The 9849-nt window shown below is 47.7% G+C and overlaps 1 pseudogene; it reads left to right on the top strand.

The window, feature by feature from the left end:
• The first annotated feature begins 848 nt into the window (after window positions 1-848).
• LOC102476533 (protein FMC1 homolog pseudogene) lies at window positions 849-1171 on the top strand (annotated as a pseudogene).
• Window positions 1172-9849: the final 8678 nt, after the last annotated feature.

Raw genomic sequence — 9849 nt, 5'->3', positions numbered from 1 at the left:
AAACAATAGACAAAAAGATCATGATTTTTTTTTTTAGTTGCCAGAGGGCGCACGTACTTGCCAAAGAGAGACAGACAGAGAGGAAGAAAGCATCCCTCACGGTGACGGCCACAATTTCTTTTCCTTCATTTCTTCATCCTGTCGACATTTGGGGAACACATGCACATTTACCTGGATGTTTTCCAAGCTGCCAGAGCCAGGACTTGAACCGCAGTTGACCACATGAGGTCTAGCTCTTGATACCGTGATTAACTTCTGCACTATGGTATCAACCCAAGATAAATAATTTAAAAAAAAAAAAAAAAAAAAGGATTTGAGCAGTGTGGCGGGCACTGCATACAGAAGCCATCTTGAGCTATCCGCCATCTTGGGCTATCCACCATCTTGGAAACCATTAGGTTTCACTTCCTCACTGAGTAAACCGGTTCTCAGAAATCATGTGACCAACCGTTCTCACCAGGTGGTTGGTTTTCTAGGCAACGGGAGAGATCCACCCACATCAATGATTGGCTCATACTGTTCTGTCTCATTTGCATTTCGGGCAACCAATCAGTGCCCACCAGCCTGTATATGAGCTCGTAATTCTTCCTCAATAAACAGAAGACTTGATCAGTACCTTGTATTGTCTCCACTTTGTGTGTCTGTGTGTTTGTCCCATCTCTCACTCCCTCCCCCAGGAAACCTGTTCGACTGTCCTGTGTGTCGGGACAGAGCAGATAATTGGAACCTATAAAAAAAAGAACAGACTGGGACAGTGGCCTGGGGAGCCTGTGTCCTGGGTCCATCTGTCATGTTAATACCTAGAGTTGGGAGGTCCGGTCAGCAGGGGCGTAGGGTGCTGACGGGAAATGGTGGCCTTAGGATTCCTGGTGCACACTTTGCGAGGCCTCTTGTGCCACTTGAACAGGACTACCAGCCAACCTTGTGGTGACTCCACAGCCCGTCAGACCCTTATGAAGTCTTTCCGTGCACAGCGGGTCACCAGTGAGAGGCTGTGCAGAGCCCAACGTGAGCTACACTTCTAAGCTGTCACCTATCTTTGCTTCTTGCGCAGCACATGGCCCAGAATTAGGAATTTCATGGCAAGTGTGAGCACATGGTGGAAGAGTCTGCTGGCTTGGTGGGTCTCAGAATGCCCTGTCAGCCTGGAGGGAAGGGCTGGGGGCCATGAACGTGGAGCGATCCTTGCATGCTGCCTTCGTATAAGGACCTAATGATTTCTATCAATATGTATGTATCATTAACAGTTTTTAAGTTAGTAAAAAAGTGAACATCCTGAAATTGATAAATGTAATATCCAAAATTCAGAACTCATTAAATAGGGACCAGCAATTGGCGTAATGGCTTTGTCACTGGACCCCTGTGTAGTCGACCGTGGCTCGAGTCCAGAGCCGGTGGCTTAAACTCACGCCAGGTGCATGTGCATGCATGCCCAAGATCCCGAGAGGAGAATGGAGGAGAAGGGATTGCGGCATGGCCATCCCCCTGGGGGGGTGATTTCTCACTTTCTGTCTCTCTGTTTTTCTAGCGAGCATACGTGCCCGATAGCAAAAACCTCATTAAATGAACTATTTCCACACCAGGGTAAATACTCACAGACCCCAGCCCGCTGAGCTCCCTACGCTCATCTCCATGGCTATTTCTGCCCTACTGGGCGCGCCCCACACGTCTCCCTGGTCCCACAGCTGGGGAGCGAGTAGCCAGCCTCGCCGGGCCTGCTTTGCCAAGGCGGCCAGTGTCCCTTCCGTCTGGTTTGGTCTCTGCTGTCCCATTTGGTAACTGTTTTGATCTCACCTCTTGGCACTGTCATCAGAACCAGATGATTAAAAGTAGGGAGAAGGAATTCCCCAAAGAGGAAAAATGGAAGGACACAGAAGGTGGCTTTTGCTCACCGAGGGTGCCCATTCAGAAGACCAGAAGGCTGGCACTGAAGCCTGCTGGGTGCCGAGTTCACATTCTCCCATCTCCTCTCCACTGTGGCGGAGGAACCTGGGTATCCCTGGGAAGAGATTAGCGAGGTTGGATTAAGTGTTGTTTGGTCTCCTGGCTGCTGGCTGGTAGTCCCCACATTCTTCTCATGAGACAGGACAGTCTCAGTCTTTTTTTTTTTTTTTTTTTTAAGAGAAATTTTTGCTATAGGGCACGTGTGCTCACTGGCGAGACAGAGACAGAAAGACAGGAAGTGAGAGATGGCCACAGCATAGTTCCTTCTCCTCCTTTTTCCTCTTGGGACTTTGGGCATGCACACACACACACACCAAGCACGAGTTTTAAGCCTCCAGCTCCAGGATTTGAACTGTGGTTGATCATGTGGGAGTCCAACGACGTAACTGTTACACCATCTGCCCATCCCTAAGACAGTCTAAGTCTAAGATAGGCTCGAGTTCCTCAAAGGTAAAAAGATCTAGTGAGGACGAACTGCCTTCCAGAGTATAGGTTCAGAGAGCAGGGTTTAGAGACAGATGGTTCTGGGTTCAGATCCACTAACTTCTGCCATTAACTAGTTGTTTGACCTTGGGGAAGTCATTTCACCCCTCTGAGCCTCTCAGATACATTGCACAGGGACAGTAGCGGACACAGCTAACTAACGATTTCTTCCCATTCTCCTTGCTGGAAAAGTTTTTTTTTTTCTTTTCCCAAAGTGTTTTCTCTCTTCCCAGTCCTAGCCACTGAGATGAGAGAGATGATGAAAGGATTCTTGGAAGCTTTCCTTGTACTTAAAAAAGAGATACAAGAGCCCCCCTAAGGCCTAGTGGTTAATGAAGTCAGATCTCACCTGGCTGACTAGGGTTCAAATCCTGGGCCTCCTTGCACTTAAAAAAGAGATTCAGGGGGCCCCCCTAAGGCCTAGTGGTTAATGAAGTCAGATCTCACCTGGCTGACTAGGGTTCAAATCCTGGGCCTGGTAGCATACCAGGTAAGACATGCCCACTGGGCCTGTGTGCTCAGAATCCTGACAGGAAGGAAAAATGGGATTGTGGTGTGACCATTCATGCCCCACTGGGGAGTCCTTTCTCCCACTCCCTCGCTCTCTCTGGCAACAAAAAGAGAGCATGAGAGAGAGCCAGAGAGGCCCTCTGCTAAACATCGTCATGTCCACGCAGGACTCCCGGAAGCACAAGCAGCCATTCTGCTGTCATGAGGAGGACCCAACCTGGAGACCAAAGATACCTGAGGACAGTAAAGAAAAAAGATGGCAAGACCTCTGTCCCCGACGTCATCAGCAAGCTTCTAATTTTTTCAGATTTTTGCCATAGAGCCAGTGCAGAGAGACACAGAGAGAGACAATGAGAGGGAAAGTAAGAAATCACCCCCGGGGGCGATGGCTACACTACAGTCCCTTCTCTATTCTCCTCCTGGGATTTTGGGCACGCATGCACACGTGCCCAGCATGATTTTCAAGCTGTCAGGTTCAGGATTCAAACTGCAGTCCACCATGTTGGAGTCCAGCGCCTTAACCACCACGCCACCTCTGGCCCCAGAAAGCTTCTGATTTAAGCTATACTAAAGGTAACCTTACTCGAGACTTCTCGTTACATAGAAAATCACTAATTTCCCCACGTTTAAGCTATTCTGAGTCACTAGTTCTCTTACGGAGTGTCAAAAATACCCTGTCCAAGGAAAAATCTGAGACTGAAACATGCGAAGAGGAAGCGATGGGGTCTGGAAGAAGGTAGCATTCCTAACTGAGGTTGGTGCAGAATCTCCGCCCACACACATGCAGCCTCGGTTATAGCCAGAGAGGAGGAAGTGACATGCAAACCAAGGAAGTGACAGGCAAAGCCGGTCCCATCAGCTGCAGCGGGCACTTGCCTGCCCGGGTCCATTCAGCAGCCCTCAGCCTCTGGTAGGCTCTGATTGGCTGAGACTCAGTTGCTAGGTTACCAGGGTAACTCTTAGGTGAGGTTCCGGCTTGTGGTACACCAAGCTGGGTTGCTCGGTGTGTTTGGAGACTGGGGCGCAGTTATCCAAGTACAAAGGCCTGCTCGGGCCCATGTAGTGCAGCCTTACAATCCTAATGAATCTAGTTGTTTATAAGGATTAGATTCAATGACATGATTTACACAGAGCCCTTAACACAGTATCTGATATAAAGGGTGCTCCAAAAAGAACCATTACTGCATTATTATTGTTTTGCCTCATTATTTTTTTTAAAGTTTATTTCCCTTTCTTCTAGGACAGAGAGAGGAAGAAAAGCATCTTTTTTTTTTCTTTTTTTGGAGAGGTTTTTGCTATAGGGCGCGTGTGCTTACCAGAAAGACAGAGAGAGGGACAGAGAGATAGAAAGTGAGAAATCACCCTCCAGGGGGATGGCCACGCTGCAATCCCTTCTCCTCCATTCTCCTCTCGAGATCTTGGGCACGCACGCACACGCGCCCAGTGTGAGTTTAAGTCACCGGGTCCGGGACTCGAACCACAGTCAACTACATGGGAGTCCAGTGACATAGCCATTATGCTAACTGCTGGTCCCGAGGGAGAAAAGCATTGATGCTGCCAGCCTGCCCCAGCTTCAGCAGGCCCCAGGGCAGGGCAGTGGGCGCCTGGAGTACTCAGGCTTCTGGAGCAAACCCCAGACTCCCATCCGCCGGCCGCACAGAGAATGTTTTACCACTGCGCTACCATCTAGTTCTCTCCTCACGGTTATTTGTTATTTCATCTTATTGCTCCAGTTCTGGTCATAGGCGGGGGTAATTAGGCTGACATTTAAAGATGTGGCGACAAAGACTGGGTGTCAGAGGAAAAGGAACGAATCCAGGTGCTTTGGCTCTGCTTTGTCCTGAGAGCCCTGTGACAGCGATTGTAGTCAGAGATTTCGTGCGCGCACACGTGTGTGTTTGTGTGTGTATAATAGAAACTGACGTCGGTTAGCTCATACTAACACGTTTTTAAAGAGTCGTGTGTGGGTCCCATCATTGACGGCAGAGATGAAGAATGATTTAGTCAAGGAAGGCATTCGCCTCAGAAATGGTCAGCCACTGAGAGTCTCTCCTGGAATTCTCTGATGAGGGAATCGGGGTGAGGTGTCTGTACCACAGCCCATCAGCTATGGCCAAGGGACAGGGTATACAGAAGTGGCAAGAGATGAGACCCCCCCCCCCCCCGGAACTTTCTGAAAGGAGAGAGAATTGCGATGAGCCCAAGACGTGTGTCTCCCCAACCTACAGGTTTCCACCAATTTCACACAAAAAGCAGCAGTCCCAAGACAAATCCTGAGCACACTCAGAACATGGTAATGCCAAAGACAGTCTGTTTTCCAAAATGACAGGGAGAGGAAGAGAACACACCAGGACGCAGTGCTGACCTGGACTATGAAGTCTGGACTGCCTCACTTACAGTACCCAGACAGCCTTGCAACGTCCAGGCCCGGAGGACCACAGCCGCTCCGTCCCAGCATGTGCAACAGTGCAAACAGCCCAGGTGCCTCAGGTCTGAGAACTGAAAAGCTATGGATCAGGGGCCAGCAGGTAGCGTGGTGGTTAAGGCGCTGGACTCCCACATGGCTGAGCACCTTCCAAGTCTGGGACCCGGCAGCTTGAAAATCACGCTGTGTGATTTGGCATGCATGCCGTGTGTGCATGCCCCAAAATGAGAATGGAGGAAAAGGGATTGCAACATGGCCAGCCACCCTGGTGGATGATTTCTCACTTTCCCTCTCCCTGTCTCTCTCCTGTCCAGTGAACACACATACTCTATAGCAGAAATCTAGAAGGAAAAAAAAAAAGCCATGACTCAAACACACACACACACTCATTGCTGCATTCCTATCCTGGCCTTTCTCTTCTTTGAGACTTGGAAGTTTAAAAAGTCAGGTTCTCCTTGGGTTTTCTTGCCATCTGGACACCTGAGTTGTCGTCCCATGATTGTGGTGGGCCAGGGCAGGCAGAAGATGGGCCCAGGCCCAGGACTCCTGGGTGGTGACTGGGATCACTCAGTCTTGGGATAGGGACTGACCTATCATAGTCAGGGTGGAAAGGTTACCCTCCCCTCCCCATCTGGCTTTTCCAACTGAAGATCCCCAGGGAGTTCTGGGGCCTCTCCGAGCTACGCTTCCCCAGTGGAGGAGCAGGGGCCGGGGAGCAGAAGATGGGCAGGAAGGTAGGTATGGGGTTAAGCTCTGTCTAAACACCCCTGTGGCTGATTTGAGGGGCCCCCTTTAACTGAAGCAGCCACTCTCCCTGTGTTCCAGGGCAGAAGCTCTGATCTTGTCCCTTTGCTCCCCACCCTCGTCACACTTGCTGAAGGTCTCGGGCCTCACCTTTGGCCAGAAGGGACAAGTTGGGTTCACACATACCCCTCTCTCCTTGACTCAGTTTTTCACCTACTTTTCAGAACTTTCCTATAAATTCTGAAAAGAAGTAAGAACTTTGCATCTCGGTGTGTATGATGAGAGGCCAAGGGCAGGCTCCTCTCTCCCTGGTCAGAGGACAGTGATACGAAGGACCTTAGAGACCCGGCCATGTGGTGCAGGCGGTAGAGACCCACCAGATGGTACTGGAGTCATACAGGAGACCTGGGGTTCAGATCCCGGTTGACCTGATCGTGTCACATGTGCTTGTCACCCTAGCTGGTTAGCAGGCTCGCAGGAGAGGGAGGAGTCGCAGGGGGCAAGACCCTGTCAGTTTATTTCCTTCTCTTATTTTCATTAAATAAATACATTTTTGAAAAGAGGAAGACTGGGCCTAGCAGGTGGCATAGTGGTTAAGGCACCATACTCCTACAAGGCTAAACACGGTTCGAGTCCTGGACCTGGCAGCTTCAAAATCATGTCAGGCACGTGTGCATGCGTACCCAAAATCCCAGCAGGAGAATGGAGGAGAGGCGACTGCAGCATGGCCATTCCCCTTGGAGGGCGATTTCTCTCTTTCCATCTCACTGTTTCTCTGTCTCTCTTTGGAGTTCACATGCCCTATGGCAAAAACCTTGGGGCAGGGGGAAAAAAAGACTGTAGACATTGTCTTTGAAGTTGAGATGACAGGAAGTAAGAACCTCTCAAACACCACTGGAATTGCGTCAGAAGTAGCAGAGTAAGGGACAGTGAGAGGCTCCCATAGCTCACCGGCCAGTGGTGGTGTAATCAATAAGGATAATAGTGTCATTGAACTCGAACCCATTAAATGATATAAACCCATAAACTCATAATGGTACTTAAAAACAACCACCATATTCCGACATGTTGTAAAAGACGTCAGGGGATCAACCTATTATTTTGAAACTGGCAAATAAAGGAAAAGAAACTGTTCGTTCTGCCTTCCCTTTTCCAACTGTGTGTCGGAACAGACAAATAGTAGGTGGGGGACACTTGTCTTTGTGGATAGAAATACTCTAGCTACTCAATGAAGAAGAAATGAAGCTAAGAAACTAGGTTAGTATATCAACATTTTGCAGCTCTTCATGGAATAATGGATCTAAGCAATAATCATAAAGGTCTGCTGACATTAAAACAATATAGAGCCAGTCCCGAGGCCTAGTGGTTCAGGGAGCCAGATCCCATATGGCCCGCGGCCCGCTGTGGTTTGAATCTCAGTCCTGGCGGCTTGAAATAAACACATGTGCCCAAAATTCCAACCAAATGAAAAAATAGAGCAGAAGGGATTGTAGTGTGACTACACTCCATCGGGGAGGGGGAGTACTTTCTCTTTCTCTCTCTCTCTCTGTTTCTTTCACACACACCCTTCAACAGTCAGAAAGAAAGAATAATAACAGGGTATTATGTGCCTCTTGGTTAAAAAAAAGTTACCTATGAAGTATTCTTGCCAAAAATGAAATCTAACCCTCATCACCTCTTTTGATATAACCACCAGTTTGTAGGATATACAAGAGATCTAGTCTCTTCCACAAATAAATTTAAAGTTGTGTGTGTGTGTGTGGGGGGCTCTAGGTTAAATGATACGATAAACATATCACCCAAATGTAGTATTGAGAGCCTCATTTAAACAAACTAACAAAATACTATGGCATAATCAGGGATATTTGAACACTGAATTAACATTAAATAATATATTAGAAATGTTAATTTGTTTTTTGGGTTTTTTTTTAGGTTTTTGCCATAGGGTATGTGCACTAGCTAAAAAGAGACAGAAAGAGGGACCTGGGACTCCAACCACAGTCAGCCATGTGGGAATCCAGCACTTTAACCACCACACCACCTGCTGACCTCAGGAAAGTCTTGTTAAATATTTTAGGTGTCAGAATAATATTGCACTGTATTTACCAGGTACTTATCTTGTAGAATGACACATTGAAATGACACAGATGCAAAAGGATCTGCTGAGAAGTTTGGGTGCCAGCTGTGGGGAGCATAGAGGAGCTAGCCTGGCCTTGAGGGAGCGTTCCTGTAGCTGGTGCATGGGAACTTACTGTAAGTTCTTTCTAAGTTTGAGACATATGAACACATGATGGCCATGTTTGCTGAGGTGCCACACCGGGCACTAAAGATTCTGAGACACAGCCAGCACCTTCCCTGCTGGAGAGTGACTGAAGTCTGGTTCCCAAACTCCTATCACCAAGCACGTCTTTAATTACTCTTTTTCTCAGGTGCCCCATGTTTGAAGCCTTCCGACCACTCAGTAAATGTATTTACTATGTAATAATTTAGAAGTACTATGTCTGTGGGGCATGCCCTAACATGTCTTTTTTTGTGGAGCCTAAAGGAAGGCTGGTACCCCTGAAGTGGCCTAACTTTACTTTTACAGAGGCAGAAACCGAGGTCAATACTGGGAGACTGCAGGCCGCCTGCTAGCAGAGGGGAGCCTGGAGCCTAATTTTCCTGAAATTAAATCCCCTGCTTTCCCATGTACTTCCACCAGCTGTACACAGGTGTTTTGGTGTGGATAGTTTAGTACAGACAGTCACTATATTAGTCTCCAATGTTCTCTTTTATTAAAAACAATTTATTTAGAGAGACTTTTTGCTATAGGGTGCATGCACTTACTGGAGAGACAGAGAGATATAAAGTGAGAAATCACCCCCCGGGGGGATGGCCACACAACAATCACTCCTCCTCCATTCTCTTCTCGGGATTTCAGGCACATATGCACACGCGCCCAGCACGAGTTGAAGCCACCATGGCTGAGTATGTGGAAGTCTAGCAACATAACCATTACATCATCTGCTGGTCCTTGCAGTGTTCTCTTTTTAAAAAAAAAAAAAAATTATTATATTATTATTTGTTTTTGTTTTTGTTTACTTTGCTATATGGCACATGTGCTCACCAAAAAGAGACAGAGACAGTGAGAGAAAATAAGAAAGCACCCCCCACAGGGGATGGCCACGTCGCAATCGCTTTTCCTTCAGTCTCTTCTCAGGGTTTTGGGCATGCACGCACATGGAGCATGTTTTTCAAGTTCCTAGGGCCAGGACTTGAACTGCACAGTTGACCATGTGGGATTTGCCATAAGCACTATGCCACCTGATTGGCCTTATAATTTCTGCTTTTGGGGTTGAGCTATGCCCGTTCCTTCAATTTTCTTCATACGTTTTATTTACTTTCCAGTTTCTCAGTCTATTCCAAAGCTGCCTGCCACATTACCAGTTAGCTTAAATTTTCTATCACAGGTGGTTGAGCACTTATTTTATTCACCCCTTTTCAGGCAAGAGTGAAATCGAATAAAGAAGTCAAGCACAGTCCACTCTTGGCTATCTGGAAACAGGCTGGCCACTTTTCCATCAATCATGGTCAAAATAAAATAAAAACAACCACATAAGAGGAGTAGACTAGCAATCGGCAGATGTTGGGCAACTTTGATGCTAGAATGTTCCTTTCACCAATCTTACAGTCTGTGCAGGTTGGTTTATTGAGAAATGTGTGTGTGTGTGTGTGTGTGTGTGTGTGTTGTAGTGGGATGCTTT

This window comes from Tupaia chinensis, unplaced genomic scaffold, assembly GCF_000334495.1.
Source record: "Tupaia chinensis unplaced genomic scaffold, TupChi_1.0 Scaffold000539_1, whole genome shotgun sequence".
NCBI lineage: Eukaryota > Metazoa > Chordata > Mammalia > Scandentia > Tupaiidae > Tupaia > Tupaia belangeri.
The sequence above is the reverse complement of the archived record's forward strand: the minus strand, read 5'-3'. Positions and strand labels throughout refer to the sequence as shown.